Genomic DNA, 10,256 nt, shown 5'->3' on the forward strand with positions numbered 1-10,256 from the left:
AGGGTAGTAAACATGTTGTCTTTACACCTATAGATCTTGTTTGGTTACATTTATGCAAGGACAAGTTTCCTGGTTTGCACAAGTCAAAGCTTATGCCACGTGTTGATGGTCCCTTGAAGGTGTTAGAGAAAATAAATGATAATGCATACAAACTTGAGCTGCCTGGAGATTTTGGGGTTAGTCTCACTTTTAACATTGCAGATTTGAAGCCTTATTTGGGTGAGGAAGATGACCTCCCGTCAAGGATGACTTCAATTCAAGAAGGGGAGTATGATGAGGACATCAATACCATAGTTACAACCACATCCCCTGCTACTATACATATTGGACCAATTACTAGAACTCGTGCAACCCAATTAAATTATCAGGTACTTTCGTTTCTTGGGAATAATTCTAATGTTCATGAGAATATGATGCTACCTAAAATAGATACATTTGCGTTGATTACTAATGAAGGCCCTAGCATGGACAATAGGGATGATCACTGGAGCAGGATCAAGCATGGAGATGAAGGCGTGCTTGAAGGGAACCAAAATGATGTTTCTAATGGAGTTTTCAGTATTTTGAAGCCTCCATGATGACATACAAGGACATGGACAAAATATACAAGATGCCCTTTCATAAATCTCATCCATAGCTTATTGTAGGTGTTGCGCCACCTTAGTTTCGGGGTGTATTTATAGGAGAAAAGGGAGGGGATTTTGTCCACCCTTGCCAAGGTGGGACTAAAACACCTCCTGAGTTATTTCCTCTACAATACGGACTCTAAAAATAGCCGATGAAGTATTATTTCGTTTAGACTTGGTTTTGTTTAGATTAAAGTTTTCCGTAGTTGCAACTCACGTCCTTTGTATGTGTTCAATGACCAGACCAAGACGTCATATATCCCAACTTGATTAATAAAGCTTTCTTCTTATATTTGTAATATCTAGATTGCAATCTCAGTTTCTTTCTTGTTATTCGTTTGCTTGCGGGAAATAGACCCTCGTGGTTAGGTTGATCGCGCTCCGGCATGGGCAATAACCTCACGGAGTTGGTTTAGCGATTGCTAAGGTGCGTAGTCTTCGCACATTCGTAGTCAGATCATCAAAGTCGACTTCCACAGAAAACGATAGCTATCTCATTGAAACATCAGGACACCTTTGCGCCTATCAAAGAGAACCTAAAAGGCTACTTCTGACTCGTCTGATGAGTCCTCTAATGAAGAAATGGGTGATGAAATTCCCATGTTTGACCAGGCTGCAATCCTTAACAAGCCAACATAGACCCCTTCCCCAGTGAAGGTTTTACCCTCTCCAAGGACTCACCAAGGCATGCTCCCATGCCTCTCACAAAAAAACCTTCGGGTTCAATTATGCCAACTTCTTTGAAGAGTGTTGTGAAGAGTATGCTTCTTACCGAAGGAGATGCCTCTGCCAAGAAGGCCAAGCACAATGTTCCTGCTCCCACAAAGGAAAAAAAGTATGACTTCAAGTTAATGATTGATATCATTTTAAGTGTTGTGTATGATGTTAAAATTGATGATGTGAATAGTTTTGGTTACCTGATGTTACAGAAATGGTAACCAAGCATTTCGTCGAGCTGAAGAAAATCTCTAAGAAGTTCAAGAAAGCTGCCAAGGACAAGCAAGCTCTCAAGAAAACGAGAAAATAAGCCAAAGCATAGTACAAGATAAAAGTCCTGAACAAAGAAATTGTTGATATCACAAAGGCCCTCAGCGCCATTTCGGAATGAAAAGGTTGAATGGCATTCCAAAATGTGCATGGATGTATCTTAGTTACGTGATAGGAAGAACAAAGAAATTGATTGCAATGCAGATCTTGCTCGCAAGACAGTGCAGGAAGAAAAACGTCAAAAGGCAAAAAGCTGTTAAACCAAAGGGAAAGAAAGATCGTCGTATTCAGAATGTGACTATTGATGTTGTTCCAATCACATAAGTGCACCCTTGCAGCAAGTTCCACCCTCTCCACCTCATGAGGAAGAACCAGTGCAGCAAGTTGCCACAAAGGAGGTCATCGTTCCTGTGCCTACAGCTCAAGACGAGCAAAATGATGTCATTGACATCTCTATAGAGAAATGAGATGAAGAAAATACACCACCATAGCCGCAAGCCATGATGACCAAACTAATGAAGAGACTGAGGTTCAAAAGCCTAATCCCTCGCCTCCTATGCAAGTTGACACTTGTTCTTTGAGCAAGAAGGATGACAAGATAGAGGGGGAGTGAGGGAGTCCTGGACTAAGGGGTCCTCGGGCATCCGGCCTGTTAGCCATGGGTCGGACTGATGGGTTGTGAAGATATGAAGACCGAAGACTGCACCCGTGTCCGGATGGGACTTTCCTTGGCGTGGAAGGCAAGCTTGGCGGCCAACTATGTAGATTCATTTCTTTGTAACTGACCTTGTGTAACCCTAGATCCTCCCAGTGTCTATATAAATCGGAGGACTTAGTCCGGACCAGATATGCTCATTACCATAGCCATACAAGCTAGAACTCTAGGGTTTAGCCATTACGATCTCAAGGTAGATCAAATCTTGTAATACTCGTATTCATCAATATCAATCAAGCAGGACATAGGGTATTACCTCCATAGAGAGGGCCCGAACCTGGGTAACCATCGTGTCCCCTGTATCCTGTTACCATCGACCTTAGACGCACAGTTCGGGACCCCCTACCCGAGATCCGCCGGTTTTGACACCGACATTGGTGCTTTCATTGAGAGTTCCACTATGATGTCGACGATAGGATCGATGTCTCGCCTTGTTCTCAAGGATAATATCACCACCAGAGGAACGCTGGCTCCAGGCCAAACCCTCCAGCTAGGCGGCTTTACCATGACCGCCCATTCGGTCATTAAGCCGACGATGACCTCTCGGGTCATCGAAAACCCCCTTCGTATCAACTCCGAACACTCCAAGAAGATGGATCTGGCGGAGCTTTCGTCCTTAAACGAGCTCCTAGATCGCATCGCCGCCCTGGGGGTCACTACAGACTACGATCGGATTGGGCTTAAACCCGATAAGAGAGAAATCAAATCTCCACTGATCACCCACCAGATAGCGGTAGTCGAGGAGCGAGTCGACAACTCTTCCTCTGCACTAAGGACGGATGTCCGAATCTCCGGTCTCGAAGAGCCGGACACCTACCCGCGAGGAGATGCATCCTGCCCTCCGAACATAGAATCGGACGACGGGCTCAAGAAATTAGTGGACATCCCGGAGGACGATCTGCTAAGTTCGGAAGACCTTCAGACTCAGGATCCAAAACTGGGCCAGGGTTGAGATTTGAATCCACCCACCCACCCGAATACAAGCGCTCTCATGAGCATACAACAACAGTCCGAGGAAACGGTCCACCACTTCTGGGCCAGATTCCTTCTTGTCAAAAACAAGATTAAAGATTTCCGCGACGAGGAAGTGATCTCAGTGTTCCACAACAATTGCAGGGATGAAGGGATCCTCAATGCCATCAACCGCCATCGCATCCTACACTTCGCTGGCTTGATACAGAAGTACAACACAATGGAAAGCGCCTGGAAAACCCAAGCAGCCCGTTGGGAATCATCGGTCCCCACTCAACCCCTCATTCATGGGAAAAGGGCGCACCCTTGCAACACGCCCGGTTCAATATTAAAGAAATACAAGTCCAATATGGGGCGCGGAACCGTTCTGGAAGGATGGCTCGATGGGCCAAGCAAAATACACACAACACCGGATAACAAACCAACACATAGCCTTAGAGCATGTTGGATACTTCGGCAAGTGGCCAAGAGCGGCGAGGATATCCTCACCAAGAATAACCCAGAACAACACCCCCAAAGGACAATGACCCCAAAGTACTGACAGTCTTCAAGACATTCGCCTCAAACAATAAGTGCAAAAGGGCACTTCACAGCCTCGCTGAAGTCTGTCAAATCGCCACAGTAAACCCTTGGAACGACACGGCTATAACCTTTAATGTCGGTGACGAACCAAAATACAGGACAGTCCGAGCACCAGCCGCTTTAGTCCTTAGTCCCATCGTGGACGGCTCTCGACTCACCAAGGTCCTCATGGACGGTGGCAACAGACTAAACCTCATCTATGAGGATACACTCCACAAAATGGAAATAGACAGGAGTTGCATCAAGCAAAGCACCACGACCTTCCAATGAATCATTCCCAGTAGGGAGGCGTGGTGTGCGGGAAAAGTCACACTTGACGTGGTATTCGGCACGCCGGAGAATTATCGGTCTGAAGAAATCACCTTCCAAATGGCTCCTTTCAGCAGCGTATACCACGCTGGCCTGTTGGGGTGGGATGCTTTTACGCGCTTCCAAGCAGTACCCCATTATGGATACATGAAGCTGAAGATGCCTGGGCCCGACGGTATAATCACTCTAGCTAGTGATCCGGACATAGCACTCCGCACCGAGAATAAAACCACATCCTTGGCCCTCGAGGCATTATCTGAAGCCCTCGCGGCCAAAGAATTAACCGCGCTATGCTCCACGGTGGACAGGATGATGTGGTCCTAGACAAATGACCCAAATCCACCTCCTTCAAACCAGCAGAAGAAATAGTCAAATTCCAAGTCCATCCAACAGACCCCAAGAAGACAGCATCCATCGGAGCACAACTAGACCCAACGGTTGATGCTGTGCTATGAGAGTTCCTGCGCGAGAATTTGGATATATTCGCCTGGCACCCTTCTGATATGCTAGGAATCGCACGCGAGTTGGCCGAACATAGCCTCAATATATTAAAGGGATATAAACCAGTCAAGCAAACACTGCGGCGCTTTTCCGAACCCAAACGTCAAGCTATGGGGGAGGAGCTAGCCAAGCTAATTGAGGCCGGATTCATCAGAGAAATAAAACATCCGGACTAGCTGGAAAACCTGGTGATGGTACAAAAGAAGGACAAATCCTTGCAGTTGTGCATCGATTTTAAAGACCTCAATAAGGCTTACCCTAAGGATCCCTTCCCCCTCCCCCGCATTGATCAAATCATTGATGCTACTGTAGGACACGACTCACTGTGTTTCCTTGATGCATATTCCGGATACCATCAAACCCAAATGAAGGAGTCTGATCAAGCTGCAACAGCATTCATTACCCCATATCGGCCATTCTACTTCAACACCATGCCCTTCGGGCTCAAGAACGTCGGTGCCACATACCAACGCATGATTCAAACATGCCTGGAGAAGCAGATCGACAAGACAGTTGAGGCTTATGTGGATGACGTTGTCATCAAAACTAGGCGTGTCGAAACACTAATAGATGATTTACATCTCACATTTGATAACCTCCGCGCGTATGACATTAAGTTCAATCCGGAAAAGTGTGTTTTCAGCGTCCCCGCTAGAAAACAGCTGGGCTTCATCGTTTCCAATAGAGGAATTGAAGCAATCCAGCCAAAATCCGAGCTCTGTCACAATTGGCTACACCAACAGACCTTAAACAAGTCCAAAAGCTCGCGGGTTGCGTGGCAGCTCTAAGCCGCTTTATCTCCATATTGGGAGAAAAGGCACTTCCACTCTATCGCCTTCTATGGCGAACCGATCACTTCGAGTGGACGGACGCGGCAACAGCCGGACTGGAGGAAATAAAAACCCTTCTTGCAAGCAACCCAATCCTGGCCGCGCCAAACGTCGGCGAACCAATGTTATTATACATATCGGCAACACATCAGGTGGTGAACGCCATGCTCGTCGTTGAACGAGAACAGGACGGACACAAATTCCCGCTTCAGAAGACAATATACTACGTATCCATTGTACTTACACCATGCAAATCCCGGTACCCCCAGTATCAAAATATAGCATATGCGGTCTTCATGGCATCCCGAAAGCTACGCCACGGTGGCTTCCGAAGTACCACTCAATGACATTATAAACAACCGTGATGCCACGGGCCGGATTGCCAAATGGGCCATTGAGCTCCTTCCATTTGATATTACATACAAACCACGTCGAGCTATTAAATCCCAAGTACTGGCTGACTTCGTTGCCGAATGGACAGAGGCCGAACTCCCTAAAGAGTACAGCGCATATTCCAATTGGGTTATGTATTTCAATGGCTCCAAAATGCTGGCAGGGCTAGGACCGGGCGTCATTTTAACGTCACCTACTGGAGAAATTGTTCATTACGTACTCCAAATAATCTACACAGACTCCAACAATGCAGCCGAATACGGGGCCTTATTCCATGGTCTCCACATGGTTGTCTCCATGGGCATACAACGCCTGGAAGTGCGCGGGGACTCAAACCTTGCAATATCTCAAATAAATGGAGACTTCGGCGCCAAAGATCCGAAAATGGTAGCTTATCATAATGTCTTCATAAAAATGTCGGCCCGGTTCGAGGGGCTCGAGTTCCATCATGTTGCTCGAGAAAGTAATCAAGTGGCAGACGTTCTTGCTCGCATTAGGGCTAAGCACAACCCCGTCCGACCTAATATCTTTCTGGAAAGGCTTTTTAAGCCATTCGTGGTGTGGCAGGGGGAAAACAGCAACATTAGTTTGGATCTGAACACAACCCCAGATTCCGAACCCACCGATATCGTCGGAGGCTCAACCATCGAAATAACACCATCGGCCCATCTCGTTATGGCAGTCATTGCATCATGGACCGAGCCATTCCTGGCCTACCTTAATAAGAAGGAGCTTCCCGAGGATCAGAATGAGGCCCGCTGCATTGTCCGGCGTTCAAAGGCCTACATGGTTCATGACAGAGAGCTCTATAAGAAAAGGGTTATCGGAGTTCTTCAAAGATGTATCTCCGAGGAAGAGGGGCGGCAGCTCTTGGCGGAAATTCATGCCGGACTCGGCGGTCACCATGTTGTAGCTCGGGCCCTTGTTAGCAAGGCCTTTCGTACAGGGTTTTATTAGCCGACGGCCCGAGTAGGTGCACAGGACCTTGTCCAACGTTGCGTGGGATGCCAACTCTTCGCCAACCAAAGCCGTATGCCCCCACTGCCTTACAAACAATCCCCATCACTTGGCCTTTTGCGGTCTGGGGACTCGATATGGTCGGACCCCTTAAAGGAGGAAGCCATAAGAGAAAGTATCTGCTGGTCATGGTGCATAAATTCACTAAGTGGATAGAGGCCAAACCAGTCAAAACGGACGAGGCGGGACCGGTAATAGATTTCATATCCGGTGTGGTACATCGTTATGGTGTTCCACACAGCATCATCACCGGTAATGGCTCTAATTTCACAGCCGATGAAGTGAAAACTTGGTGTGCCAATCTGGGCATTAAGCTCGATTACGCCTCTGTCTATCACCCGGAGACAAACGGTCAAGTCGAACGGGCTAATCGTCTTATTATGAGCGGCATCAAACCTAGACTAGTGCGGTCATTGAAAGAATCAGACAAGCACTGGGTGGAGGAACTTGACTCCGTACTCTGGGGGCTGCGGACCACGCCCAACCGGACTACTGGATATACACCTTTCTTCATGGTGTACGGTGCGGAAGCAGTGTTACCCTGTGACATTATTCATGACTCACCTCGAGTGCGCATGTACGAAGAGAGAGAGGCCGAGCTAGATCGGCAGGACAACTTAGATGACCTGGAGGAGGAACGCGACATCGCAAAAGCCCGTTCCGCATTTTATCAATAGTAGGCTCACAAGTATCAAAGCAGAGTAGTGTGGGCCAAGACTTATAACATTGGTGAAGTCGTTCTACGCCTGCCGGAGAAGAAAAAGGACAAACTCAAGCCCAAGTGGGAGGGTCCCTTCATCATTGACGAAGTTCTCACCGGAGGAGCATACCGCCTGCGTGATGCGTCAGACAATCGACTAGAGCCGAATCCCTGGAACGCGGCCAGACTCCGAAGATTCTATGCCTAGCACCAAACTCTTTGTTCGTATCCTTCCTCTTATTGATTTTCATCATTTTTCTCTCTTTTCGTTTTTTCTCTTTAGCCTTAAAGGCTTTCGTGCGGTTAGACCATGCACCCCCGGCGCATACATCTTCAAGTATGTACGTCTCTCATACCTGGGGGCTTCTTGGACAGAAGCTTGCTATTTCTATTTTCCGAGCATAAAGCTCATCACATATGTGTTTTTTCCCATATGTACCTTTTCTTTGCCATTATATGCATCGATATGACTTAAGTTTTGGCCAAGCTGGGTTGCCTGGCTCCTGTGCTTATGCCCTATGTTCTCGTTAGTTCAGCTAGGGCATAAAGGGAGCACCTCTGTGATTGTTACTTCCGGGTCATCCAGATGTGTACCTGAGACTGGGTGAAGCCGAAAGCTAGCATTCTTAAGGGAATATTCGGTCGGTGAACTAAAGATGTTTTTGCACTCACTCCATCATGAACCCCCAGAAGTCATGTAAACTGTGATTTTTTCATCATAGTCCGGACATGCACGTAGATGCATGCACACCCAGGGAAAGGAACCCTTAACGGAACTATTCTCTCTGGAAGATGTTTCTTACAATTTCAATGCAATATAACATAACTAGCCGGATACAACTTGTCTGTTCAAGCACCTATGACCCCTACACCTGGTTTCCATGCATACCCCGGTTTATTTTGCCACTCAGGTATTCGGAAACACTCCGCACCTTCGGGTCGAGAGATAGAAACAAAAAGGTCGGCCATGACAATCGTTTTACAATCCAGCTAGAAGGAAAGTACATAGTCGCTTAGGATTTAAAAACTTCCTCCTCTATACCGTCCAACAGGCGGTCTAATTTACAATCTTGTTGAGAGTACCTAATAGCCACCTCTACTTGGCCATATACTAAACTAACGAGAATTTCTTCCCCATTTGACCGTAGCGGTCCGACCCAGGCCATGTGATTCGGATCCAGCTTGGTATATCATGTTTTCACCATGGCACAGGCCTCTCGCGCACCCTCTCTACAGGCCGATATCTTCCATAGTCGGATACGCCATCGCGCTCCCTTGAATAGCTCTACAAGCTTCTCCATACTTCCTGGAGGGGAGTCTGATGGCCATAAGGCCTTGGATACACTCAGCATTGCCTGCCGAGCTTGCTCGTGCAACTGCGACAGCCCTTGCAGAAGATCACTTGATGATCCGGACACCTCCTCTTCGGGACGGCCCGTCAATACACCTGCAATCACAGCTATATCAGCTACTTTTACTTCCAAACTGTTATAAGGTAAATACGGCCACATACTGAATATGTCGCCCCGCAGTTTTTTGTTCTCCTTCACGGAGTTGGCCAGCTGGGCCCGCACATCCTTCAGCTCTTCGCCCAGCCGGGTGTTTGCATCTTGGAGTTTGTTTTTCTCCTGTCTAACACGGGTCAAAACCCGCTCGCCTGTGGCATGCAGTCTTTTCGACTCTTTTTCCTCCAATGGGTCCGACGATCCTGTTATGAGATAAAGCCGCAGCGTTAACACGGTCGCTATGCAATAACTGTTTCTCGATGGAGGGAAATATCACCGGAAGACATCGCTTTGGATTTTTCTAGTTCGGTGATCACTGTGTATAACTGCGTCCGGCACTTTTCTAGCTCTTGGGCTAGCACGTCGTTCTTCTCTGACAGAACCTGGTCATACAACAATCGTCAAATCAGTTGTCCCAACTACTTTAAGTCTCGGGGGCTACTGGCATATGATTATCATAGTCAGACAAAGTAAACTTACCTAGACATCTTTTAAATGCTGCTTTGTGGCTCTGTTAAGCCCATCTCGAGCAGCTCGGATATATGCATCAGCCGAGCTGAAGGCGTTAAATGCCTCTTCTGAAAAGTCAGGGTCTTGTAAAATGGCCCTGCGGCATCGATGATTCATGGCGCTCTCCACTTCCGAGTTGGTGAGGGATACATCATCCGAATCCACGGCCGGAGGACAGTCCGGCGTAACCCCCGCATCAGCCCCCGTCTTCACGGCAGGATCTGGATCATGGCTGCGGGAAATATGACCGGCCGGACCCCCGGATATAGTCCGGCACACCTTTTTCCTACACCTTTTGAGAGAGACTCACATGATTTGAAAATTATTAGAATACTCCATGTGCTTCACTTATATCTTTTGAGCTATATAGTTTTTGCTCTAGTGCTTCACTTATATCTTTTAGAGCACGGTGGTGGTTTTATTTTATAGAAATAATTGATCTCTCATGCTTCACTTATATTATTTTGAGAGTCCTTTAGAACAACATGGAAATTTTATTTTAGGAATAATATAAAAACTTTCATAGAAGTGCATTGAATACTATGAGAAGTTTGATACTTGATAATTGTTTTGAGATATGGAGATGGTGATATTAGAGTCATGCTAGTT

Source organism: Triticum dicoccoides, chromosome 3A (genome assembly GCF_002162155.2).
Source record: "Triticum dicoccoides isolate Atlit2015 ecotype Zavitan chromosome 3A, WEW_v2.0, whole genome shotgun sequence".
In the NCBI taxonomy this organism is placed as follows: domain Eukaryota; kingdom Viridiplantae; phylum Streptophyta; class Magnoliopsida; order Poales; family Poaceae; genus Triticum; species Triticum dicoccoides.